The sequence below is a fragment of the Oncorhynchus nerka genome, linkage group LG3, assembly GCF_034236695.1.
Source record: "Oncorhynchus nerka isolate Pitt River linkage group LG3, Oner_Uvic_2.0, whole genome shotgun sequence".
Taxonomy (NCBI): domain Eukaryota; kingdom Metazoa; phylum Chordata; class Actinopteri; order Salmoniformes; family Salmonidae; genus Oncorhynchus; species Oncorhynchus nerka.
Window position 1 is genome coordinate 43528222 of NC_088398.1, and position 27636 is coordinate 43555857.

The following is a 27636-nucleotide window of genomic DNA, read 5'->3' on the forward strand; positions in this document are numbered from 1 at the left end:
ATAGCTCCTCCCACTAGCCTCCACTGATAAAGGTGCAGAAAGGGACTGACAATGGGGAACAATTTACTAAATGATTATGGTATCCTGCTTAACAAAATGTGTAACCAAGGAAACTGTTTTCCCCTTACCATTGGTCTATTCAACAAAGCGAGTCTCCAGTGAAACGCCCTCTTTTACAAACTAGACCCAATGAATACTGAAGCTGCAAACCTACAGCCTAGGTGACGTCATGCATACTCGTATTCCTTTGGCGTGGAAGCGGAGAGGGAAGAAGGGATCTGGTTCTTGACTATGGAGGCGAGTTACACTGCATGGGACTAGGAGCGGACTTGTAGAGGTGCTACTTCCATGCTGATTAAGTTACATGTTCCAATGTGGATCCACGCCAAAACACAGCGATCACAATAATACTCCTTAAGGTACAGGCTCGTTTTCATTCATTCTGAAAGCATGGAGAAAATCTGTAAAAATGAAAACATCTGCAGGCTAAAGGTCTGCGCTAGACAAGCTACTATTTAAGTCCTCTTTTTTTTTTACTATACAAACAGTGCAGCATGTGTTGTTTATTTCCTGCTTTTGCCATAGCCTATACATAGCAAGCAAGGACCATAATGAAAACTAATCTTTCTCTTGTGACTGATTCACTACCACGCACACCTCTGAGGGTCATTCACTGGCTATTGAGTGTGCCCCTTGATACATTGCAGCCGAAACTTTTGATTTGTCCATTATTGTATCTTGTGGACGTTACATGAAGTGTTACTTTTTGTAGGATTTATGACTCTGAGGTCGAAATGCACCGGTAGAAAATTAATAGGCAGGTGAGTTTAGTGTGTGGGAATCTGAGGAATGCGAGGATTAGGGGCGGAGATTCATGCTCTTCCCTTCTTAATTTTCTCACGTTTATTTAGATTTAAACTCACGACTGTATTCAATTCCCTAACCTGGTCAATCAGTCACTATATTTGCCATTGGCGTTGATGCTTATTTTTTCCATTCTCAAATGACGTAGCCAGATTCAAATGTTGTACAGTTCTGCACCAATTGCGAACCAAAACGATATTTTTTTGGTCACGCTAGAGAGTGACTCGCGGTCCCTTAAATGTCGCTTAATTTAAGTTATAAGCCTAATAGTTGTAGACCGATCTAACATTGATACAATGTATTTGGGATTGACAATGCTGGTGTTTATTTTTTTTGTCGCCCGGTTAACAGTTTCGTGTTTTAATATCAGCTAGTATAAAGAAGAAGAAAAAATCAGCTCGACTACTTCACGTGTCCCATCGCCGTTTTCTGGATTCATGCAAATCAAGGCAAAACACGTTTGAGCAGATTGATACTCGGCAACTCGACAGAAAAGTGAATTCGTGTCAGTCTGAAGGCCGTGTGAACGGTTATTTAGCATCAGTAGCCTATTAAAGTGTAAGGAACAAGGCAAGATTTTAGTGTGCCGTTTTCTTTTCCCAAGCGCGCACTATTGCTTAGATGTCTCGGTGGAATCCTACTCAGGATAGATAGCAGGAAAACTGTTCCCTACAATTGCGATGCCAAGCTAGCCTACTCGATCTCTTTTGAAGTCTCCACGTTTTCTTTTCATTTAGTTTATTTAAAATGAACCAATAACAGTGTTCACAAATATCTGAACTAAATGCTCCATAGGAATGAGAGAAGGCGGCAGCCCACAACGTTTAGAGGGAAAATGCTTTCATTATCAATATCACTGATGTTGATATTTCAAATAACTCAAACCGTATAGGAGTAGCCTGCTGTGCCAGCATCACACTTTGTCATTCACAAGACCGGTGTATCCTTACACACTGGAATTGGAGGACCTTTACAAGGACGTAAGCACTATGCAGAAATAGATATGTGACTGAGACCAGTACAACTGCCTCTGGACACTTGTAAGAATATGTTCTAATCATTTACATCTCACAACATGTACACGAAGGCATTGAAAAGGAATTTCCTTGGTTGTCATGGGCAGCTGAAACACTGCCTGGGTTTTGTGTCTGGGCGAATTGTTATGGAGATTTGATTGACAGCTGTATGAAATAGTTATTTGTTCAGTTCTGCCATTTATCAAATCACTTTAGGTCCAGTTTGTGACCTCTGCACTCTTTGGTGTGCAGCAGTGTGTTCAAAATAACCCTTTGGCTATTCTAAATAATTGTTTCTCACTGTGGTCCTCTTCCAATCCTTCTCCATGTTTCCTCTTCTGTTGAAAAGTGTTATGTATGTTTGCCTGGTCATCTATTGGTGTCAATGATGATAGAATTGAACATGGCATTGATGTAGCATACTATAATATCATCAGCAACCTAAATATCAGGAACATCTCTAGTCTCCAAACGTGGGTCTATTTGCCTATCGAGGCTAGCTCTGGACATACCTAGCCCTAAACTGTACAGTAGCTGACCAGGTGGTGGAGGTGATATTTGAGGTCACAATTGTGCAACTGTACTCTGAGTCGGTGTCCTCTCGCGGTCAGATGCACGATGCAATACTCCTCGTGATTCACATTACCCAAGCCACAGTCCCAACAGCTGACATCTATTGAAGGAATTCACTTAATCTCAAAACATGTAGCTTTCGCATGAGGTATTGCAGCAAAGGCACCAGGTAAAAACGTTTTGTGCAAGTGTTCTGCTATGGAGAATGTGATTTTGCTCTTGCAGTGCATAAATGGTGAGGAGTTTTGTGTGTGTGTGTGTTTTTCACTCCTTTGTGGCACGATGGGAGACAATCGCAAATGTCTTATTGGAGTCTTGTGGGTTTAACAACAACAACAACAAGGTTTGTTTGAATAGTCTGACCCCATGAGAGTTTCTGCCCCTCACTCTGCTCTTTATCTGGGTATAGATGCAATCAATTAATGCACTGTACTCCTATGTTGTTGTCAGAGCTTTTGGCTGTAGATGAAGGCTGCTTTGCTTGCATGGTGTTGGGAACAAATGCTGCTGTTCTAGTCTGAGTCTGCACAAACACAGCCAAGTTCTCTCTTAAATGGCACCCCAATTCCCTTAGTACACAACTTTTGTCCAGAGCCTTATGGGCCCTGGCCAAAAGTGGAGCACTGTATAGGGAATAGGGTGCCCTTTGGAACTCGCTGCCTGTTTTGGTGCAATTATTTTGAACCCATGCTCATGTCAGATTCTGTTTCTTGATAAGTCATTCTCTAATGCTGCTCAGACAGTCAGTAGCACGGCAAAGCTCAGCTCACTCTGCTACAAATCTTGGGCCCTATAAAAACAGTTTAGAAAAATTTCCCGAATTCTGTTTTCTCTTTTTTTTCCTTTTTTTTTCCAGGTTTTCACTCTCAATTAACATTGTTGTGGACTTAGAACAACCAATTGTTGTTTTTCCACAACAATGTTAAACCACTTCACAAGACAATTTTTGAGGTCTGGGAAAAATTGAAGAAGTTTGGATTTTTGGGTGCAGTTACCCTTTTAATGCAAGTGTGCACCAGGAAGAGGCCATTATTTGGTTAAGTGCTGTAGCACTCATGTGATTGCAGAGTTCTTGAGGACGACCACAAGTTGTATAAATTCCACGTTGAGCCTGTAATATCGATCCGTGTTTTTGTCACATGGGAGACTTGACTTTTCTGGGAATAGACGAACTGTGAGCGGGACATATTTTAATCGGTGACCTTGTCAACAGAGCGAGAAGAGACAAACCAACACCCACACATGAAAGTCTGAACCGCTGACCTCCCTAAACTGTAGTATTTCAATAAATACCAGGCATATTGCTGAATCTAGGCTAGTGCCCTATCAGATTTAATGCTAACATTCATGAGTTGTACTGTATATGAAAATCAAGGTAATTAAAGGATTATGTTCCACATGCAGTGTGCATTCAGTTCTCCTACTATAGGCTGTTTGGTTTGTGGTACAGTGAAATGATTTGGAGAGGCCTGTGCGGCTGCCTGCCGCTCTGCTGATCTTACTGGATATATAGATAAATTCCTGAAAGGTTTCCAGATTTCATGCTTTGGTTGGATCCTGGGCGGCTGAAGATAATGAACACAAAGCATGTCAGCGCTTTGAGAGATTAGGCACACAGTGAATTTTTGTCCAGTGAAATAGCCTTCCATAGTCCTGGCACACTGAGAATGAATGACCAGCGACTCTCGAGCCTTGTGCTATGTGGAGTGGATAGCAGTGAATGGGAAAGAGCCATTTTAATTTCAGTGTGAGTTGCTCCAGATGTGGCTCACTCGCTAGAAGAGAGTATTTTCTTCTAGCTCCTAATCCTACCTGCAGTTTTACCTCGACGGGGAAGAGCAGGATGGCATATTGTTGAATATTTCAAAGACTAAGTGCTTGTTACTGTACAACTCCGGGGTGCCCGCTCTCTTGTTACGAGAGGCAGAAGCCTGAAGGGGACAGGCCTTCTCCCCGCTGAGCACATTTGCCGAACAAACAAGGCCTCCAGAGAATTCCGCAGCAGTCAGTGAGCATTGGATGACTTGACATAACCTGGCATGACTCCGTGTGATGAATGGACAATTGTTAATCCTAATGTCAAATCGCCGTAAGTAATACACATTCAGCGGTGTCCAAAATGGCCAGTAGTTTTGTCGGTATAGATGTTTTCCTTAATCGAGAACCCTATAGTTAGATGTATCACCCAGCCTCGCTATTTAGTGGTGCGCTGACTCTTATAGGCTTCTGGTGAAATACTACACGTGTCGTATCGGTTGGTCGTCCTAGAGTGGTGTGTGCAGGCACGCTTGGGTGTCGGATTTGGTTTGAGGTAGCCTTGCGTTTTCATACGCCAAAATCACATCGTTATCACGCCTTCCTTGGAGGTCTGGAGAATTTTGTATTGCAAAAAATGGTTTGAATGGTTAGCTGATCTTGATTTGGATGTTACATTTCAAGAAACCTCCCCCTACGCCCGTAGAAGGGGTACTGTGTGTTATGTGCGTCTGTTACGTTCCCCAGTTTCTGTGTTGTAGTTTGTGTATTTGAGTGTGTTTCAGGAGATGGCTTCCTGAAATCCCCCAGCAGCTGATTGGTCGCCTCCACGATTAATTGGTGAGCTGACCCCGCCCCCTCGTCAGGAGGCAGCTGTCTCCAATTTCCATTGCCTTCTGAAGCTGTAAAAGTCAGTGTTCTGTTGTTCAGGGGAGAGATTGATTGTGATATAGATCATTGCTGAGAGAGGAGGTTGATTGCTGAGGGGTATAGCATGTTGGTCGTTCTCCTGCATATACCCTGACTCTGCTTGCACGGAACGCAAGGGAAGTGACAATTTCCCTAGTTCAAAGAAATTCATGTTAGCAGGCAATATTAACTAAATATGCAGGTTTAAAAATATATACTTGTGTTTTGATTTTAAGAAAGGCGTTTATGTTTGTGGTTAGGTACACATTGGTGCAACGAAAGTGCTTTTTTTCGTGAATGCGCTTGTTAAATCACCCGTTTGGCGAAGTAGTTTGATTCAATGATAAATTAACAGGCACAGGCCTCTCGGGTGGCGCAGTGGTTAAGGGCGCTGTACTGCAGCGCCAGCTGTGCCACCAGAGACTCTGGGTTCTCGCCCAGGCTCTGTCGTAACCGGCCGCGACCGGGAGGTCCGTGGGGCAATGCACAATTGGCCTAGCGTCGTCCGGGTTAGGGAGGGTTTGGCCGGTAGGGATATCTTTGTCTCATCGCGCACCAGCGACTCCTGTGGCGGGCCAGGCTCAGTGTGCGCTAACCAAGGTTGCCAGGTGCACAGTGTTTCCTCCGACACATTGGTGCGGCTGGCTTCCGGGTTGGATGCGCACTGTGTTAAGAAGCAGTGCGGCTCAGTTGTGTATCGGAGGACGCATGACTTTCAACCTTCGTCTCTCCCGAGCCCGTACGGGAGTTGTAGCGATGAGGCAAGATAGTAGCTACTAAATCGGTTGGATACCACGAAATTGGGGAGGAGAAAAAAAAGGGTAAAAAAATAAATAATAATAATTAACAGGCACCGCATTGATTATATGCAACGCAGGACAAGCTAGATAACTACACACGGTTGATGATATTACTAGTTTAACTAGTGATTGTTATTGTTTTTTATAAAGATAAGTTTACTGCGCTAACCAGCACCTTACTTCGGCTCCTTGCTGCACTCATATAACAGGTGGTCAGCCTGCCACGCAGTCTCCTCGTGGAGTGCAATGTAATCGGCCATAATCGGTGCCCAAAAATGCCGATTACCGATTGTTATGAAAAATTGAAATCGGCCCTAATTAATCGGCCATTCCGATTAATCGGCGGCCTCAGCTGATATACTGAGTAATCTTAATCCATTTGGTAGATTATCATATGGCATGCATCGCCAATGCGTGTATGGTGGGATTACTGGCCTTCTGGGCATCTGTCATCTGAAGCAGAGAAAAAGTCACACATTGTTTACATGTTGAGCTATATGTTTTCAAGTTAAAATGATACCAGTAGGCAATGTATGGGGCTAACTATATAACACATTTTGTACCTTCCTTTTATGTACATTTACATTTAAGTCATTTAGCAGACGCTCTTATCCAGAGCGACTTACAAATTGGTGCGTTCACCTTAAGACATCCAGTGGAACAGCCACTTTACAATAGTGCATCTAAATCTTTTAAGGGGGGGGGGGGGGGGGTGAATGTGCTGATATAGAGTACCAGTCAGAAGTTTGGACACACCTACTCATTCAAGGGTTTTTTCATTATGTGTGCTATTTTCTACGTTGTAGAATAATAATGAAGACATAAACTATGAAATAACACCTATGGAACCATGTAGAAAAAAACCCCCTGTAAAAACCAATCAAAATGTATTTTAAATTCTTCAGAGTAGCCACTATTTGCCTTGACAGCTTTGCACAAGCATGGCATTCTCGCAACCAGCTTCATGAGGTAGTCACCTGGAATGCATTTCAAGTTACAGATGTGCCTGGTTAATTTGTGGAATTTCATTCCTTAATGTTTTTGAGCCAATCAGTTGTGACAAGGTAGTGGTGGTATACACAAGATAGCCCTGTTTGGTAAAAGACCAAGTCAATATTATGGCAAGAACAGCTCAAATAAGCAAAGAGAAATGGCAGTCCATCATTACTTTAAGACATGAAGGTCAGTTAATATGGAACATTTCAATAACTTTGAAAGTTTCTTCAAGTGCTATGATGAAACTAGCACCCATGAGGACCGCCACAGAAAAGGAAGACTCAGAGCTACCTCTGCTGCAGAGGATAAGTTCATTAGAGTTAACTGCACCTCAGATTGCAGCCCAAATAATGCTTCAGAGTTCAAGTGACAGACACATCTCAACATCAACTGTTCAGAGTGGGTGAATCAGGCCTTCATGGTTGAATTGCTGCAAAGAAACCACTACTAAAGGACACCAAGAAGAAAGAGACTTGCTTTGGCCGAGAAACAAGAGCAATGGACATTAGACTGGTGTAAATCTGTCCTTTTTTGGTCTGTCCAAATGTGAGATTTTTGGATTCAACCACCATGTCTTTGTGAGACGCATAGTAGGTGAACGGATGATCTCCACATGTGTGGTTCCCACCGTGAAGCATGGAGGAGGTGGTGTGATGGTGTGGGGATGCTTTGCTGGTGACTCTGTTGGTGATTTATTTAGACTTCAAGGCACACTTAACCAGCATGGCTACCACAGCATTCTGCAGCGATACACCATCCTATCTGGTTTGCGTTTAGTGGGACTATCATTTGTTTTTCAACATGACCCAAAACACACCTCCAGGCTGTGTAAGGGCTATTTGACCAAGGAGAGTGATGCAGTGCTGCATCAGATGACCTGGCCTCCACAATCACCCGACCTCAATTCAATTGAGATGGTTTGGGATGAGTTGGCCTGCGGAGTGAAGGAAAAGCAGCCAACAAACCCTCAGCATATGTGGGAACTCCTTCAAGATTGTTTGAAAGGCATTCTTCATGAAGCTGGTTGTGAGAGCCTTGATGACCGCTTTGCACACTTTTGGCAAAGGGTGACTACTTTCAAGAATCTCAAATATAAAATATTTTGATTTGCTTAACACATGATTTCATATGTTATTTCATAGTTTTGATGTCTTCACTATTATTCTACAATGTATAAAATAGTCAACATAAAGAAAAACCCTTGAATGAGTAGGTGTCATTTTGACTGGTACTGTGTATAAAATTGTTTAGTGCAAATCCAACCCTTGTAATTTAGGTACAGTATGAAAATAAGGAGATGACAATTAGGTTACAGAAGATTAGCGTTACAGTTAACATACGAGTTCCCCTAGTAGATAGTCCAGGGGTTACCCAGAGCCTGCTGGTTTTCTGTTCTTCCTGACAATTGCATCCACCTGCTGTCCCAGATCTAAATCGGTCCCTGATTAGAGGGGAACAATGTGGGGGGGGGGGAAGCAGTGGAACTGGCTTCGAGGTCTGATAGAGCAACTATCACTGACCCTGGATGCGCTAGATACATATTATTGACCTTTACTCTTTTCGGTCAATAATATGTGACCCGATTTAGGAAACTAGGCATATGTCGCAAGACAAAGGAGATGATTGTGGACTACAGGAAAAAGAGGACCGAGCACGCCCCCATTCTCATTGACTGGGCTGTAGTGGAGAAGGTTGAGAGCTTCAAGTTCCTTGGTGTCCACATCACCAACAAACTAACATGGTCCAAGCACACCAAGACAGTCGTGAAGACCTATTCCCCCTCAGGAGACTGAAAAGATTTGGCATGGGTCCTCGGATCATCAAAAGGTTCTACAGCTGCACCATCGAGAGCATCCTGGTTGCATCACTGGCTGGTATGGCAACTGCTCGGCCTCCGATTGCAAGTCACTACAGAGGGTAGTGCGTACGGCCCAGTACATCACTGGGGCCGAGCTTCCTGCCATCCAGAACCTCTATACCAGGCGGTGTCAGAGGAAGGCCCTAAAATTGCCAAAGACTCCAGCCACCCTAGTCATAGACTGTTCTCTCTGCTACCGCACGGCAAGCAGAAGCGGAGTGTCAAGTCTAGGTCCAAGAGGCTTCTAAATAGCTTATACCCCCAAGCCATAAGACTCCTGAACATCTAGTCAAATGGCTACCCAGACTATTTGCATTGCCCCACTCTCCCCCTCTTTTACACCGCTGCTATTCTCTGTTATGGTCTATGCATAGTCACTTTAATAACTCTACCTACATGTAGATATTACTTCATCTAACCGGTGCCCCCTCACATTGACTCTGTACTGGTACCCCGTGTATATTGTCTCACTATTGTTAATTTACTGCTGCTCTTTAATGACTTGTTACTTTTATTTATAATCTGTATTGTTGGTTAGGGGCTCATAAGTAAGCATTTCACTAAGGTCTACTACACCTGTTGTATTCGGCGCATGTGACCAACATTTTATTTTTGATTTGAAGTCACAGCTTCACAGGAGAGCCGTTTTGAACATAAAAAAAACAAGTTCAAAGAAATGCCTTCTCCAACATATGACCTTTCCTGTGCCTTAATATCAAACTTGTATGCCATCTGTAAATATGAATAAAAGTCTAGTTGGTTCAGCCACAGAAAAAGTCAGCAGCCTTCCACTAGCCATGATTGGCTTAGATAATGAGTGGTCTGGACATGCCGAGAGATGAGTTTGGTGTGATGGACTACTTTCTGGAGGTCGATCGTGCCATGCTGACTCTCTCTGACTCTGAAAATGAATCAGTCTACCGTGAAGCTTTCATCCATGTATGCGGGTAAGAATCTAAGATCGAACCTGTTTGTCATAGCTAGCGAACGTTAACTAATTCGTTTGTATTGCTAGTTAAAGCTTGCTGTTAGCTGGTCATCTGGAGTTAGATGGCTGGCTTGCTAACGTTACTCTGTCTATTGGGATTTTAGTTCATTTTAAAAATGTTGCTACATAAGACCGAATACAGGTGGTGAGTCACATGCGTTTTTTATTAACATTTTGTTGGCTTTATAATTGTGAGAGAAATGTAACTATCTTGTAGCTTACAAGGTTAGCTGACTTTTCTCAAAACGAACATCCATTGTGGCTAGCTACTTCTTGTCTTTCATGCTAGCCTGCACAGCCAAATATCACGCCAGAAAAATGAACATTTTAAAAATATTGATATTCACAGCATTGTAAACTGTTTCTCCCCTCTTTCTTCAGCTCATCTCTAAATAACAGAGAAATGTAGTATAAACCAGCCTGCTGCAAATGTTCAAAAATGTTCGGTCACCAGTGCTTGTTTTGTTGAAATGTTTAGTCCTCACGCAGTCTTACTCGTATGGCACTAATCTGGTTAGCAAGGCATTTGATTGGTGGACTTGTTGCGAGGGCATCACTGATTTACACCAGGTTCCCACCCCTCATTAACTGATTTCTGCATGGAACTTCTCAAGGGAAGCCTGATTCTCGACGAGGCTAGGGGTGAGGTGATGGCATCTCCCCTATGTCAGGAACCTATTCTCCTCAATCCATGTGGGCTGATGTCAGAGGCTTATGCAGGCTGCGGAGGCTCCAAGTCTAAAACTGCAACGGTGTATAAGCCAACCTTAATACAGAAGCCAACCTGCAGGATCCCTACGCCTCACCTGCTTCCGTCATGGCCATTCCAAAAGCAAATGAGAAGATTCACTTGTTAAATGTCAAGCAATTTCAAAGTGCTGTATGTTGGATAATTAACTTCAGTGAAAGGGGTTGAGCCATTTGAAACAGTTCCAGTACATGACATTTATATTGGCATTTCATCAGATGCTATTATGGACTTTATTTTTTATTTTTATTTTCACAGCGGTTGGTTTTAAGATCTAGTGTTCATGTTGAGCTAGAATACTCTCATCAGAAGCTTTTTAACTTGATAAAGACACGTGGCTCACGGTCTTGATAAAGTGACCAGATCAAAGCTGATGAATTTTGAGCCTTGAGCATTGACAAATTAGACATTTCCACTGCACATTCTTCTCTTCGGGTTTTCCCTTTCCATGACAAAGTTCTGACATGATCCTATAAGCAGAGAACATTCCCAGAATAACCCACAATTTACTCCCTCTGTGTAATGTCAGAGAAAGTTGACAACTCTATTATGGCCATTGGCCACTACGCTAACAGCTATATACTGTATAATGTCAGGCAGTCAACCCATTAAAAGGGCAGATTTTCCACCAGTTTTACTATTGAATATGTCACTGGCGTGTAGGGCCTCATATCAGCCCGTTTCACTTCAACTGCTTTGCCAAAACCTCTCTATTTGGATCATGTATTTAAACGGCCAGTGCAGTCTAAATGCATTTTCTTCTCATGTGTTTTGTATCCTATTGTACAACAGCTGATAAACAGATTTAGTTGCTGGTTGAAATTACAATCTACACAGGAACTTCTAATCAGCAAGTTTTGCATGTGTGGAATTTCAGCTTGCCTGGTGACATCACCTGGTGGTAGATAAGATAAATGGCTGCATTGGACCTTTAAATCTCAATATCAAATCATTTCTGGGTAACAATTAAGTACCATACTGTGCTTGTTTTTAAATTTAAAAAAATGGTAAAAACAAATTGCTTCTTAGTAAATGGCAATTACTCAAACAAGAATTTTGCTGTGTGGTCTGAGAGAGGAGGTGAAAACTGAACTAGCTGTTATTGGCAGAGCAGTTTGGTGCTTTCTTTCTGTCACCAGGCAGTCCAAAACTCCACCCCACCAAACAGGCTGAAATTTCACTAAACACTACTTACACTAAAAGGGCATATCATCATGTAACCACTTTCACAGTATTATTCCAACCTTGTAGTGTGGAAATATATATAAAACACACAGGAAACTCCCGTTTTTTGCTAGCACTGGTTCTTAATAGACCAATAAGTTCCAAACCTATCTGCTAATAACGGTTCATTTAGTTTCCCCCTTCCCACTCAAGCCTCTCCCAGAAGTCATAGCAAAATTCTTGCTTGGGAATTGTTTTTGTTGCAAAAAAAAAGGAAGGAATTTGTTTATTTTTGACAATATTTAATGGAAAGCTATTACTAAGCTACTAAATTGTTACCCATAAATGATTTAATATTGATATGAAAACAGCTCCATTGGGCCTTTTTTTTAAACTCCCAGCTGCTCATACCTTCCTCACAGTTGTTGATATGACGAGCTAGTTTGACCTTCAGAAATGGTTGGTATTCATGAAATGCACTACATTGATAATACTTGAACAGTGATTTTTTTTTTTTTTGAAAGCGGAGCATCACGAGCTGTAGCATGATGAACGTGATGACACTGCACTTAGGGCTATTGCTCCCTCCAGACATGCATTGCAGTCCAATGCCTTTGATAAAAGCACACATTTCTACCTCAGAGCAGTAAAGTCATGCTTGGACTACATGAATCATAACTGAGATTACAACTAAGGGGGAATTTATTTGACTAACCTGTTGGGTGTGATTTATGTTTCAATTAAAAGCCCTTGTCATAGATCCCTCAACCCAGCTCTCTCCCACTCCTTCCAGTGCTCTATATCCCCATTCCTGTGGCTTTGCTTTATAAGCCATCTTGTGTTTCAAAGAGTTCATGTTTTTAAGTGCCATTAGCTGGGTCAAAAGTTTCACACACATTTTAACAAAGTAGAGCGTGGTATTTAGCTCACTGGCCCCACCAAAGCATTGTTTTTAAAAGGGCCGCCGAAGGTGATTGAACTTTTTTTTTTTTTTTGCCATTTTCCTCATGCTCATTTCCCTTTCTCTACATGGCTCAATGCATGTTAGAGCCCCAGGTGCATACTGCATTTTGTTTGAAGTTTTATTTGTTTATGCTTAGCCCCCAAGGAAGAGTCTAAATGGAATACATTGAGTTGGAACACATCAGCTTAGCTAACCTCACATACACCCCTTGTGCAGTTAAATGCATGCAAATACTGTGACAATCTCGACATTGTATTGTATGCCTCATCCCTAGGTTGGAAAGGAAATATGTACTTGGCCTTTTCTATTGTATAGGCCTTTTTTATTATATATATATATATATATGCAGTTTTACCTGTCCTTGAAGACTTGACTCACAGAAATAGTTGAGCTGTTCCAGCTAAGGGTTCTGCTAGAGTGAATGAGTGATTTGAAAGAGAAGTTTTACTTGTGTAACACACAATGATACATTGGCTTTTATTGTGCAGGATTCTCTGAGACGTTGGTGCTCAGCTTTGTAGCTTGCGGTTTAAGGTCAACGATACACCGCGGGGCAGTAACTTCACAGATTCAATGTGACAGGACGTTTGTTTGCACCAAAGCCAAAGGAGGGAAGGCAAATGTGACAAATGAAACGAGACCTTAGAATAAAATGAGAAACTGATTTTAGTTTGATTTCAAAGGTGAAAGGTGCTTCACTTTTTTTTTCACACTTGCTATGACTTAATCTATTGCTCAGCACACTGTAGTATTGCAGAAGCTTTCCAAGGAGCTGAGATATAACAATTTATCAATGTTAAGTGTTCTAAAATAGGGGAATAGTGCTTTTACAGCCAGGTCTGTTTTCGTGGCTGTGTTGAAGTCCAGGACAGTAGAAGACTGGTGTTTTTGTCTAGGCAGACAACAGAGTGCAACGTCCCGATTTTGAAACAGCCTGTAGACTGAACACTTTGTGTGGAGGCCTTGAGGCCATCTCACCTCCCACACTGCAGGTCAAGGACATCCGCAGGCAGGAGCGATAAGGTGTGTGTGTGTGGGGGGGTTGTTGGAAGTGTTAATGAGCTGTAAAGCTATCGGTGCTACGCTAGCTGCACGCTAACTGGCCCTCAATGATTGACTCGCCTCAGACGGAATTATTATTTCTTTTCACGAGAAATGTACTCCATCCCCAATACCAAGGCTGTTAATAACATGCTTTTCATGCAGTTAACAGTAACAACCCCCTCATTTGAATGGACGGCAGCATGGTTCTCAGTGACCCCCTGCTCGCCACTCTCTAAAGAGGTGAGTATTTTAATAGGCAGAGTTAATGCAAATCAGCCTTCACGGGAGATGTCGACAGATCTAGTTAAGACTCTTTCTGCATAAACCCTATCTTTGAGCATATACTGCTGATAGTTCCTACTAAGGAATAGGTTGATGCCCTGTTTCTTACCCAATAATCTCCTCCCATTGGTTATTGGGATGGGGTTTATATGCCTTTCTTCCATAGTGTCAACTTCTCTCCCATTTTTATGGTGGTTTGATCCTTTTCCATATCAATGACTAAATGCATTAATGACGGTAACACTTTTTACATTTGAAGTAGTTTTCAAATCAAATTTTATTAGTCAGTTTTACACTTTTAGATGAAGTTGCTTTGCACCAGTGGTAGGCAATTAGATTCAGCCGCGGGCCGGTTTTGTCCAAGCGAATGGCCGGAAAACAATTCTAATCATTTTCCCTGCAAATTGACCACAACTAAGCCCCAAAATGGATTGTATTTGGGAAATAATTTCGTACCTTGATAACATTGAGTCACGATCACATATGTCAATTTTATTAATTTGTGGGAATACTTGGCAACAGATTTCCTAAGTTAAACTACTTTTTAAGCTTACTTCCTGGTGATTTTGGGCTACAACAAAAACAAAACGCCTGTTGCCGACCACTACTTTACACAAGCTCCTTTAGTCTTTATACATGTGTAATACTGTAATTACTACAGTAACAGCGCTATTTAATATTATTTGAGGAATTGCTTTGTAGTGGCATAGTAATGGAGTTGAGCGGTTTTTGCTATTACACATTTGGAATAAGGAATCCCAATTCCTCTGGATTGTAAAGTTGGCAGTTCCATCTGTGCCTTAATATTTATAACATTGTGTTCAGCTGGTTACCTCTCACTCCCATTGCAGTTTATAGCTCCTTTTTGTTGTTGTTGATGCCAATGGAATTTATACTTATGCTATCACCAATGATAGAATTCTGTGTCAAAGGGAAACTTAAGCGATCCCGTGCCTCTGTGTCCAAGCTCAAACGGAAGCCTGAATCTGCGTCCCATATACCATATTCCCTATATTGTACACCACTTCTAGTAATCAGGTCAAATAAAATGTATGCGTCTTTCGCTCAAATTGTGTGACGTCCATGTTGCTGGTAGCCTGATACTGACGGGTTTTCTGATCCACACCCCTACATTTGTTTTCAAAGGTTTCTGTGACCAACGGATGCATATCTGTATTCCCAGGCATGTGAAATCCATAGGTTAGGGCCTAACAAATTTATTTCAAATGACAGAATTTCCTTTTCTGAACTGTGTAACTCAGTAAAATCTTTGAAATGGTTGAATGTTGCGTATTTTATATTTTTGTTCCCAGGCAATAGGGTGCCATTTTGGGACACGAACCTGTGACGCATGACGAAGTTCTACGTGGACGTTGACTCGGAGGGAACATGACGGCAAGACTGCGAGCTCATAGACCAGGAAACTGGAGGACGGGAGTTGAGGGACGGCTGGCGGGGGCGGCACGGCTTTGCCTTTATACCACATGTCATTTTCTCATGGTGTTGTAGAGGGAACCTGACACAGCCCTACTGGGCACTCTGCCCACTGCTGGATGGCTGCCGGATGCTGGCCCTGTCAATACCAGTGATGCAGTATAGCAGATAAACAAGTTTGAAGTGATGTTGATACTTCACTGTGATCATATTAATTCCCCCACTATACACTCACAACATTCTACAATTGCATGTGTTCTTGCGTGAGTACACGCACAGTAAAGTGACAGGAATATCCCACAGAGGGGTGTGTGTGTGTGTCTAATTGTTGCTGCTGTCATCCCCCTTAACTTCCCATCCGCTTTAATGAGCCTACAAGGATGCCCTATTGATGAATAGGCAGCCAGATAAGCTAATGCTGTTCTTCCCAGTAGTGTGATTTGATCATTTGTCAGAGGACCGTGAAGGCAGTTCATCAGCTGCTGTAATCGGTCTAAAACGGGGGAAGCAGCCGATGTGCTGTGCACGCTCGGTAATTCACTCCAGGCAGGATGCATTGTGGGAGCCAGATCACTGCCAATAGTAGGCCAATTGTTATGTTAATGCACCTTTTACATCCGATTTGATTCCAGTCATTTCGATCATCTTGGAATTTCTCACGGGTCCTTTCCATAAAATCCTGCACACTTACAATGTTCACATTAAAATTTGATAACCACCTGAAATGGGAGAAATAAATCACCACCTATGTATGTGAGGCAGAATGGAACATTGATTAAACTGAATTTATTTCCGACTTTCCGGCTGAAAGAATGAATAACTTTCACCGCGGCTCTGATCACCATTTAATTTCCCTTCTTTATGAACCGCTGCGGTGGCTTGAGTGTTATTTCTGTTCTGGCTTTGTTTTGCTGCTGTATTTGCTTTAGCAAATGAGCCTGTCGTGTTCACTCTCATGGAGAAAATTGGAGCATTCATCTTGTATTCAGCTCTTCCAGGGAGAATCTTAAGTTGACTTCTGTGTTTTGTCCATGTGTGACCAACATTTCACTTCAGAGATTACATCAACCCACAGAGCCAATGTATAGGCCTTGATTCTTGAGGGTGTGCAGCAGACTCCATTTACATTTAAGTCATTTAGCAGACGCTCTTATCCAGAGCGACTTACAAATTGGTGCATTCACCTTATGACATCCAGTGGAACAGTAGTGCATCTAAATCTTTTAAGGGGGGGTGAGAGGGATTACTTTATCCTATCCTAGGTATTCCTGAAAGAGGTGGGGTTTCAGGTGTCTCCGGAAGGTGGTGATTGACTCCGCTGTCCTGGCGTCGTGAGGGAGTTTGTTCCACCATTGGGGGGCCAGAGCAGCGAACAGTTTTGACTGGGCTGAGCGGGAACTGTACTTCCTCAGTGGTAGGGAGGCGAGCAGGCCAGAGGTGGATGAACGCAGTGCCCTTGTTTGGGTGTAGGGCCTGATCAGAGCCTGGAGGTACTGAGGTGCCGTTCCCCTCACAGCTCCGTAGGCAAGCACCATGGTCTTGTAGCGGATGCGAGCTTCAACTGGAAGCCAGTGGAGAGAGCGGAGGAGCGGGGTGACGTGAGAGAACTTGGGAAGGTTGAACACCAGACGGGCTGCGGCGTTCTGGATGAGTTGTAGGGGTTTAATGGCACAGGCAGGGAGCCCAGCCAACAGCGAGTTGCAGTAATCCAGACGGGAGATGACGAGTGCCTGGATTAGGACCTGCGCCGCTTCCTGTGTGAGGCAGGGTCGTACTCTGCGGATGTTGTAGAGCATGAACCTACAGGAACGGGCCACCGCCTTGATGTTAGTTGAGAACGACAGGGTGTTGTCCAGGATCACGCCAAGGTTCTTAGCGCTCTGGGAGGAGGACACAATGGAGTTGTCAACCGTGATGGCGAGATCATGGAACGGGCAGTCCTTCCCGGGAGGAAGAGCAGCTCCGTCTTGCCGAGGTTCAGCTTGAGGTGGTGATCCGTCATCCACACTGATATGTCTGCCAGACATGCAGAGATGCGATTCGCCACCTGATCATCAGAAGGGGAAAGGAGAAGATTAATTGTGTGTCGTCTGCATAGCAATGATAGGAGAGACCATGTGAGGTTATGACAGAGCCAAGTGACTTGGTGTATAGCGAGAATAGGAGAGGGCCTAGAACAGAGCCCTGGGGGACACCAGTGGTGAGAGCACGTGGTGTGGAGACGGATTCTCGCCACGCCACCTGGTAGGAGCGACCTGTCAGGTAGGACGCAATCCAAGCGTGGGCCGCGCCGGAGATGCCCAACTCGGAGAGGGTGGAGAGGAGGATCTGATGGTTCACAGTATCGAAGGCAGCCGATAGGTCTAGAAGGATGAGAGCAGAGGAGAGAGAGTTAGCTTTAGCAGTGCGGAGCGCCTCCGTGATACAGAGAAGAGCAGTCTCAGTTGAATGACTAGTCTTGAAACCTGACTGATTTGGATCAAGAAGGTCATTCTGAGAGAGATAGCGGGAGAGCTGGCCAAGGACGGCACGTTCAAGAGTTTTGGAGAGAAAAGAAAGAAGGGATACTGGTCTGTAGTTGTTGACATCGGAGGGATCGAGTGTAGGTTTTTTCAGAAGGGGTGCAACTCTCGCTCTCTTGAAGACGGAAGGGACGTAGCCAGCGGTCAGGGATGAGTTGATGAGCGAGGTGAGGTAAGGGAGAAGGTCTCCGGAAATGGTCTGGAGAAGAGAGGAGGGGATAGGGTCAAGCGGGCAGGTTGTTGGGCGGCCGGCCGTCACAAGACGCGAGATTTCATCTGGAGAGAGAGGGGAGAAAGAAGTCAGAGCACAGGGTAGGGCAGTGTGAGCAGAACCAGCGGTGTCGTTTGACTTAGCAAACGAGGATCGGATGTCGTCGACCTTCTTTTCAAAATGGTTGACGAAGTCATCTGCAGAGAGGGAGGAGGGGGAGGAGGATTCAGGAGGGAGGAGAAGGTTGCAAAGAGCTTCCTAGGGTTAGAGGCAGATGCTTGGAATTTAGAGTGGTAGAAAGTGGCTTTCGCAGCAGAGAGAGAAGAGGAAAATGTAGAGAGGGAGTGAAAGGATGTCAGGTCCGCAGGGAGGCGAGTTTTCCTCCATTTCCGCTCGGCTGCCCGGAGCCCTGTTCTGTGAGCTCGCAATGAGTCGTTGAGCCACGGAGCGGGAGGGGAGGACCGAGCCGGCCTGGAGGATAGGGGACATAGAGAGTCAAAGGATGCAGAAAGGGAGGAGAGGAGGGTTGAGGAGGCAGAATCAGGAGATAGGTTGGAGAAGGTTTAAGGTTTAAGTCGTCAATCCTTTGGGCGTCATTTACGTTCAATCGGAGCGTAATTTATGCCCCCAGCCCCGCGCTGTCACGACACGTTATTGATGACCTGTTTTGAACAGCTGATTTTAAACATTTGGATCAGCGAGGCTTGTGGCTGCCAAGTAAAATGTTTAGGGATCTAATAGCCTGTCGCGTTCTGCTGTCAAAGAAGACGTCATGTATACAGTACCAGTCACACGTTCGGACACACCTACTCATTCAAGGGTTTTTCTTTTAATAGGGTGCCATTTGGGATGCAAGCAGGGTGAATGAACAGAACCGGAGGTAGTTCCTCAGAGTGACCGCTCATAGTCTTCTGGTTGCACAATGTAGACCGATTTATTTCAATTATTACACATGAAGTAATCTCCCTCTTGTCCACTTGCAATGGTGAGTCACTTTGGTTTAATGCATTTCATTGGAAGAGGTCTATCTGGGTTATAAGTTGTATGAACTGCCCTGGTGTGACTGTGTTTCTTGCCTTTATTCCTGGTTTACCTTGAGCCATGCCCTGTTCACACACGCTCAGATTAGCCTGGAGTGATTTAGATGTTCCCACACAGCTGGTTGAAAGAATGCAAAGAGTGTGCAAAGCTGTCAATCAAGGCAAAGGGTGGCTACTTTGAAGAATACAAGATATATTTTGTTTAACACTTTATTATTTTTTGTTACTACATGATTCCATATGTGTTATTTCATAGTTTTGATGTCTTCACTAGTATTCTACAATGTAGAACATGGTCAAAATAATGAAACCCTTGAATGAGTAGGTGTCAACTTTTGACGTGTGTGTGTGAGTCACACACACACACAGTTGAATTCATACATATACCACAGCCAAATACATTTAAAATCAGTTTTTCACAATTCCTGACATTTAATCCTAGTAAAAATTCCCTGTTTTAGGATTTACATTTAAGTCATTTAGCAGACGCTCTTATCCAGAGCGACTTACAAATTGGTGCGTTCACCTTAAGACATCCAGTGGAACAGCCACTTTACAATAGTGCATCTAAATCTTTTAAGGGGGGGTGAGAAGGATTACTTTATCCTATCCTAGGTATTCCTGAAAGAGGTGGGGTTTCAGGTGTCTCCGGAAGGTGGTGATTGACTCCGCTGTCCTGGCGTCGTGAGGGAGTTTGTTCCACCATTGGGGGGGCCAGAGCAGCGAACAGTTTTGACTGGGCTGCGCGGGAACTGTACTTCCTCAGTGGTAGGGAGGCGAGCAGGCCAGAGGTGGATGAACGCAGTGCCCTTGTTTGGGTGTAGGGCCTGATCAGAGCCTGGAGGTACTGAGGTGCCGTTCCCCTCACAGCTCCGTAGGCAAGCACCATGGTCTTGTAGCGGATGCGAGCTTCAACTGGAAGCCAGTGGAGAGAGCGGAGGAGCGGGGTGACGTGAGAGAACTTGGGAAGGTTGAACACCAGACGGGCTGCGGCGTTCTGGATGAGTTGTAGGGGTTTAATGGCACAGGCAGGGAGCCCAGCCAACAGCGAGTTGCAGTAATCCAGACGGGAGATGACAAGTGCCTGGATTAGGACCTGCGCTGCTTCCTGTGTGAGGCAGGGTCGTACTCTGCGGATGTTGTAGAGCATGAACCTACAAGAACGGGCCACCGCCTTGATGTTAGTTGAGGATCACCACTTTATTTTCAGAATGTGAAATGTCAGAATAATAGTAGAGAGAATGATCTATTTCAGCTTTTATTTCTTTCATCACATTCCCAGTGGGTCAGAAGTTTACATCCACTCAATTAGTATTTGGTAGCATTGCCTTTAAATTGTTTAACTTGGTTCAAACGTTTTGGGTAGCCTTCCACAAGCTTCCCACAATACGTTGGGTGAATTTTGGCCCATTCCTCCTGACAGAGCAGGTGTAACGGCGTCAGGTTTGTGGGCCTCCTTGCTCACACATGTTTTTTCACTTCTGCCCACACATTTTTTTTATGGGATTGAGGTCAGGGCTTTGAATGGCCACTCCAATACCTTGAATTTGTTGTCCTTAAGCCATTTTGTCAGAACTTTGGAAGTATGCTTGGGGTCATTGTCCATTTGGAAGAACCATTTGCGACCAAGCTTTAACTTCCTGACTGATGTCTTGGGATGTTGCTTCAATATATCCACATAATTTTCCGTCCTCATGATGCCATCTATTTTGTGAAGTGTACCAGTCCCTCCTGCAGCAAAGCACCCCCACAACATGATGCTGCTACCCCCGAGCTTACATTTACATTTACATTTAAGTCATTTAGCAGACGCTCTTATCCAGAGCGACTTACAAATTGGTGCGTTCACCTTAAGACATCCAGTGGAACAGCCACTTAGCTTCACTGTTGTGATGGTGTTCTTCGGCTTGGAAGCCTCTCCCTTTTTCCTCCAAACATAACGATGGTCATTATGATCAAATATTTATATTTCTGTTTCATTTTGGACATTTCTCCAAAAGTACAATCTTCGTCCCCAGTTGCAATCCGTAGTCTGGCTTTTTTAATGGTGGTTTTGGAGCAGTGGCTTCTTCCTTGCTGAGCGGCCTTTCAGGCTATGTCGATTATAGGACTTGTTTTACTGTGGATGAAGATAACCTTTTGTACCTGTGTCCTCCAGCATCTTCACAAGGTCCTTTGCTGTTGTTCTGGGATTGATTTGCACTTTTCGCTAACAAAGTACGTTCATCTCTAGGAGACAGAACGTGTCTCCTTCCAGAGCGGTATGATGGCTGTGTGGTCCCATGGTGTTTATACTTGTGTACTATTGTTTGAACAGATGAATGTGGTACCTTCAGGCGTTTGGAAATTGCTCCCAAGGATGAACCAGACTTGTGGAGGTGTACTATTATTTTTGAGGTCTTGGCTGATTTTTCTTTTGATTTTCCATTGATGTCAAGCAAAGAAGCATTGAGTTTGAAGGTATGCCTTGAAATATATCCACATGTATACCTCCAATTGACTGAAATTATGTCAATTAGCCTATGAGAAGCATCTAAAGCCATGACTTCATTTTCCAAGCTGTTAAAAGGCACAATCAACTTATTGTATGTAAATGTCTGACCCACTGGAATTGTGATACAGTGATATAATCTGTCTGTAAACAATTGTTGGATAAATGGCTTGTGTCATGCACAAAGTAGACGTCCTAACCAACTTGCCAAAACTTTAGTTTGTTTACAAGAAATGTGTGGAATGGTTGAAAAACGAGTTTTAATGACTCCAACCTAAGTGTATGTAAACTTCCAACTTCAACTGTATATGTATATATTTCAAGAGATGGGCAAAAGGTGTGTGTGTGTCTACATACAATGCCTCTTTTTTGCCCTCTCGAATCTTTGAAGTGAGGTTCATCTGAGTAGAATTCATGTCATTGTACTTGGAGGAGAAAATTGTGTGACATGAAATTGTCACACAATTGTCACACAACAGGGCCTAGGCCATGTTGTGAAGTATGTGAGGCTCCCTTTTAACTTGTGTATAACACATGCTTTAAAACCAAATTACATCAGCTACTGTAGTTGGTTTTGACTATAGTCAGCAGTCTAAGTATATCTGCTTTGTCTCTAATAGTTTGGGCTGGGACTTTCAAAATATGTCGCTGACAACTACTTGTTAAGAAATATGTTGCGTTCTTGCTGAAGTGTTGTTTTTTTTGGCCCGACGTAGAATTACAATTTCATGTCTGTTATTTTTGGGGGGGTTTTGTTTATCAGCGCTGAAATAATGTATCGACCACACTTAGTGAGGTCTGAAAAGGCAGCCAGAGACCGCATATCACTTTTTATTTAGCAAAGTCAATATGCTATTTGAACGAGGCAATTAAGCATTGTAGGTGTTTGGGGACATTGCCACGGCTACTTTGTGCTGTGTAATGGAAGTCTGGTTCCCTACGAGCTCTTTATTGCACACGGCCAAGGCATCGATCAGTAGTATTCTAGTGGCGTTAATTATGCCCTTTGTTTTCTGCCCTCATGCCGGCTTAAGAAGTCCAGAGGAACCAATGATTGGGGGGCCAAGAGTTTTAATGGAATGTTATACTTGCACCAGTATAACCCATTTATTAGGCCTTCTGCATATTGTACGATCAGCTTTAGTTTTTGCCATGTGGCGTAGGTAGACCTGTACGAGGGTTGCTGGTCCAATGATCAAATACAGCATACATTTAATTAATAATTGTGTATATCTAAAATGTGGTAAAAGTACAAATCCCTTACCTAATTTCGTAGTCAAAGTAAGGGGAGCACCACATTGTGGTAGGCTTTCATTCCAAATTCTGTGAGTAGCTAGCTCGAGTCCGCTCACATCTCTATTTGAGAAGTTCGATTTCCCAGGCTTTATGTTTGAAGACCGAGCAATCGGCATCTGAACTGCTACTCTGCTGAGACTGCCTGCCTCTGAAGTTCAGGCTAATGTATAATTATATCTGAGCTCTGGTTTTCCCTTCCACGTTTTTTTTTGTTCAACACTTGTGACTTGGTTAATTTGGGTGTCAATCAGCCTTATGAAGCCTTCTCCACAGTTCTTCTCTTCCCTCGTGTTGACTGATGCTATAATGGGTATTATTACCCTAAGCCACCTTGCGTTCAGTCTCATGACCAGAAGGGTTGTCTACTCTTTGTAGATGAGGAAATGGGAGATGAAGGAATGTGTCTGTCTGACAATCTGTTCGATTTTCTTTTCTCTGCTCCCTGGGGAAGATGCCATGCATGGCAGGGGCCACAGGTCAGTTGTCATGAGAAACTGAAAAGTGATGAAGTAATTAGTCTCTACTGTGGACTTCTTTTGAAGGTGCAGTCCAACTTGATTTTCCTGTGTTTTATATCATATTGTACAACCGCTGAGAGAACTAACAGTTTAAAACAGTCCTAGCAAAAGTCTTGCTCGAGAAATAGTTTATTGCTAAATAGCAGTTTGTCTTTTTTTTAAAATGGAAATGTATTTCAGTAAAGTTGTAATTGTTACCCAGAAATGATTTGATATTGATATAAAAATGTCTTCATTGTGCCTTTTTAAATTATTTTTTTCTGTTGAATTTTACCCCTTTTTTCTCCCCAATTTCGTGGTATCCTATTGTTTTAGTAGCTACTATCTTGTCTCATCGCTACAACTCCCGTACGGGCTTGGGAGAGACGAAGGTTTAAAGTCATGCGTCCTCCGATACACAACCCAACCAAGCCGCACTGCTTCTTAACACAGCGTGCATCCAACCCGGAAGCCAGCCGCACCAATGTGTCAGAGGAAACACCGTGCACCTGGCAACCTTGGTGCGCCCGGCCCGCCACAGGAGTCAAGGATATCCCTACCGGCGCGGCCGGTTACGACAGAGCCTGGGTGCAAACCCAGAGTCTCTGGTGGCACAGCTGGTGCTGCAGTACAGCGCCCTTAACCACTGCGCCACCCGAGAGGCCCCATTGTGCCTTTTTAAAGACCATGTTCCGGGAACTTTGGCCACTACTAAGAATTTGAAACCTCCCGCTTTGGGCCAGATGTGTCCGTGTAGTTCATACCTGCATAATCTGTAAGGAGATTTACAGTTTTTCTGGAAACTGCTGCGCTATTTTCATTCCCCCCCCACGTGGGCCAGTGCCCTAACCGTTTGAGTCACAATGAGCTTCATCCCTTCACCATTTGAGTGACAGCAAGATGCACACACAGCAGAGAGCGAGAGCGAGCAATGTGGTGCACATATATGCACCTATGTGACGTAGTAAGCAATTTTAGGGGATCACCTTTGGCTCGTGAGTGCTACTTTCAGAACTACTGGCTAAACAGTCTACAAAAGCACCGGCGAATCTCTTTTAAAGAGGCTTCTGCAGCCAGATAAACTATCATGCAGAAGATTTGAAAGTCACCCATTGATGTTTAGACCGGGGTTAAAGGGCGGGAACCCGGTTACTGAGATTTACCGCCCAAAACCACTCCCTTTTCCCAGGATAAATAACTGTAAAAGCGGTAAATTATAATAAATTATTTATATAAATAGCATGACAGGGAAATGGAACGGTTCAATTAAATGCGATATGTAAATCTGGATTCTCTACGGCTTTCGTTCTGGTCACTGCATTGATGAATCCTCAACGCTTAAGGTGGGGACCGACAGCCCATCTCAGTAAGTATGTAGGCCTTTCATCTCATGGTAACGTTTTTTTATTTTATTTTGGGGCAAGTGTACTGTAATTTGCTGCAGCATAGCCTATGCTAATGTGATATAAGGAACGGATGCACGTTTAATTGACACATTTCCATCTGGCTTTCGGGGGTCAATTTTTTTTAAATTGTAAAGTTGTTATCTATTGCAGCTGCAGAGATTTAAAACAGTCCTACATCATTGCTTTAAATACGTGCCCGAGCGAACAGTCTCGCAGCCTTTCTCTCCATCAATTCCATTCAAATTGCATCCAAAATAGATTATCTTCTTCAATATTCATGTGTGTGTGTGTGTGTCCTAGCCTAACTCTTTCAGGTAATACTTTCAATGCAGTATTAGCCTTTATATTTAGCTAATTAATGATGGGTTATGCCTAATAAGCTTTTAACTTATAGCTTCTCTCTCTTGCGCTATACGCGCACACACCTGTGTTCCGATGGCCTCTCCTAAAAAAAAGAACTACTCCCATGCAGGAAAATCTAGAATAGCTTGCTGGACATAATGGTTGAAATATTTCTTATACCAATAGACTATTCGAAGAGGGACCCAAGCTCTTGTTTGATGAATGTTAAATACGGCAGCCAAATGAGCTCGCGGGTGGTTTGAAAGAAGCCTATAGCAGTTCCTTATTCAGACCCATAACCATTCAAACCTCATGAGAAGAAGTGAAAGCCTTCTGCATCGCGTTTATAGTCCTATATTATTCAAGCATGTCATTAAAATGATGAAGACAAGGACAATGACATTTTACTTCATTTAACTGTTGAAAGCGAGGAAGGACTGAAGTAACACTAGAGAAAGAGTTAAATAATAATAATGGATTTAATGGTGCTCCGTGGAATGTTCAAAGTTTCTGATATTTTTTAAATAACCCAAACCTGATCTGTACTTCTCCACAACTTTGTCCCTGTCCTGTTTTGAGAGCTCCTTGGTCTTCATAATGCTGCTTGCTTGCACCTTGCTTAGTGGTGTTGCAGACTCTGGGGACTTTCAGAACAGGTGTGTGTGTGTGTGTTATCTATCTAGAGATCATGAGACACTTAGATTACACACAGATGGACTTTAGTTAACTAATTATGTGACTTCTGAAGGTAATTAGTTGCACCAGATATTATTTAGGGGCTTCATAGCAAAGGGGGTAAATACATATGCACGCACCACTTTGCCATTTTTTTTAAAACATTTTTTTTTTACTTCACCAATTTGGACTATTTTGTGTATGTCCATTACATGAAATCTGATTATGAATCCATTTAAATTACAGATTGTAGTGCCACAAAATAGGAAAAATGCCAAGTGGATGAATACTTTTGCAAGGCACTGTATTTACAGTACATCTGGAAAGTATTCAGACCCCTTAATTATACCACATTTTGTTATGTTACAGCCTTTTTCTAAAATGTATTAAATCACCCCCTCCTCCCCAATCTACACAATACCACATAATGACATAGCAAAAACATGTTTGCAAATGTCTGACTTTAAAAAATAAATAAATGTATTGCACATTTACATAAGTATTCAGTCCCTTTACTCAGTACTTTGTTGAAGCACCTTTTGGCAGCGATTACAGCCTTGTCTTTGGTATGATGCTACAAGCTTGGCACACCTGTATTTGTGGAGTTTCTCCCATTCTTCTCTGCAGATCCTCTCAAGCTCTGTCAGGTTGGATGGGGAGTGCCACACAGCTATTTTCAGTTCTATCCAGAGATGTTCAATTGGGTTCAAGTCTGGGCTCTAGCTGGGCCACTCTATGACATGCAGAGATTTGTCCCGAAGCCACTCCTGTGTTGTCTTGGCTGTGTACATAGGCTCATTGTCCTGTTGGAAGGTGAATCTTTGCCCCAGTCTGAGGTCCTGAGCGCTCTGGAGCAGGTTTTCATCGAGGATCTCTCTGTACATGGCTCTGTTCATCTTTCCCTCGATCCTGACTAGTCTCCCAGTAGCTGCCACTGAAAAACTTCCCCACAGCATGATGCTGCCACCACTGTGCTTCACTGTAGGGATGGTGCCAGGATTCCTCCAGGCATGTCAATGGAAATCAGGGCAGAGTTCAAACTTTGTTTCATCAGACCAGAGAATCTCGTTCCTCATGGTCTGAAAGTCCTTCATTTGCCTTTTGGCAAACTCCAAAAGGGTTGTCATGTGCCTTTTACTGAGGAGTGGCTTCTGTCTAGCCACTCTACCATTAAGGCCTGATTGGTGGAGTGCTGTAGAGATGGTTGTCCTTCTGGAAGGTTCTCCCATCTCCACAGAGGAGCTTTGTCAGTGAGACCGTCGGGTTCTTGGTCACCTCCCTGACCAAGGTCGTTCTCCTCTGATTGCTCAATTTGTCCGGGCGGCTAGCTCTAGAGGAAGAGTCTTGGTGGTTCCAAACTTCTCCCATTGAAGAATGTTGGAGGCCACTGACCTTCAATGCCGCAGACAGTTTTTGGTACCATTTCCCAGATCTATGCCTCAACACAATCCTGTCTTGGAGCTCTACTGACAATTCCTTAGATCTCATGGCTTGGTATTTGCTCAGACATGCACTGTCAACTGTGGGACCTTTTATATAGACAGGTGTGCCTTTCCAAATCATGTCCAGTCAACATAATTAACCACAGGTGGTCTCCAAGGATGATCAAGGGAAACACAATGCACCTGAGCTGAATTTCGAGTCTCATAGCCAAGGGTCTGAATACTTATGTCAACAACATATTTCTGTTTTTTAGTTTTAATAAATTTGCCAAATTCTAGAATAATTTTAGAATAAGGCTGTATCGTAACTGTGGAAAAA

General features: G+C 43.3%; 1 protein-coding gene across 9 annotated transcripts in view; it reads left to right on the top strand.

Annotated features, from left to right (window-relative positions):
• The first annotated feature begins 245 nt into the window (after positions 1–245).
• The window catches only part of LOC115108400 (plakophilin-4-like), a 118162-nt gene continuing 90771 nt past the window's right edge, over positions 246–27636 (top strand). For 6 of the 9 annotated variants that reach the window (XM_029632711.2, XM_065012096.1, XM_029632719.2 and 3 more), the window contains exon 1: positions 247–419. The gene's annotated coding sequence lies outside the window, so the exon portion shown is untranslated. Of the gene's footprint in view, positions 420–27636 lie in introns of all 9 variants that reach the window. The other 3 variants (XM_065012064.1, XM_065012104.1, XM_029632756.2) reach the window with 2 other exon arrangements.